Source organism: Etheostoma spectabile, unplaced genomic scaffold, assembly GCF_008692095.1.
Source record: "Etheostoma spectabile isolate EspeVRDwgs_2016 unplaced genomic scaffold, UIUC_Espe_1.0 scaffold333, whole genome shotgun sequence".
NCBI classification, from domain to species: Eukaryota; Metazoa; Chordata; class Actinopteri; order Perciformes; family Percidae; genus Etheostoma; species Etheostoma spectabile.
The window spans coordinates 742,710-743,708 of NW_022605586.1; positions in this window are offsets into that span (position 1 = coordinate 742,710).

Genomic DNA, 999 nt, shown 5'->3' on the forward strand with positions numbered 1-999 from the left:
TTACTTGTATAATACTTGTACTCGGCAAAAGTGCTTAATCTGTACCGGATACTCGTTTCAGCCGGGTACCCGGCTCATCCCTACTGGATACCACATCTTTTTCATTCTTACTATACAAGTGTCTACCAGACTGTTCATTATCCCATAAAAACTGCCATTTTCCATTTATTTTAGCTTTAATTATACTTTTGACTTTGCTTTACTGTATTTAATAACCACAATATGGGCAGAATATGATGTTTTGGCTAGTCCACACAGCCTTCGTGGATCTGGATGGAAGAAAAACCTCCTCTGGTTTATTGGCATTTCTTTAAACCGATCATAATCATCTTGGGTGGGGCTAAGCGCCTTGTCAATCTTGACTTAGGACTTGTTAGTCTTGACTTAGGACTTGTTAGTCTTGACTTGGTACTCGTTAGTCTTGACTGAGGACATGTTAGTCTTGACACTGTAGCTTTAAATTAGCTTGATGTGGTTGTTTTAATGCCAATTAAATGTTCCAGTCTCTACATTAATGTTATAGGATGTGATAGTCAATAGTACCAAATGCAGCACTAAGTTGTAAGAAGACAAGTACAGAGACGAGTCCTTTGTTGAAAGCAGTTAGGTCATTTGTCATTTTCACCAGTGCCGTCTTTGTACTATGATGTTCTGTAAATCGTGACTGAAAATCTATAGGCTATTGTTATGTATAAATTAACCTAACTGATTAACAAGCACCTTATTCACAGGCCATCTCTCTGATGAACAGCTGACTACTGACCCACAGTGTCAGGTTCAATTCTGGCCATTAACCCAGTACCACGGTCTCTACAACACCTGCTTACTGGTTCCACTATTATTCCATTTATTTAGTATTTATTCATCATTCTCATTCTCATATCTCACTTATTATCCATTATGTATTCATCATTCTCATTTCCTATTTCAGAACTGTTCATAATGTTCATACTGTTCTTATTGTAATATAATAACTTAATACTATTTATCCCAGTACCC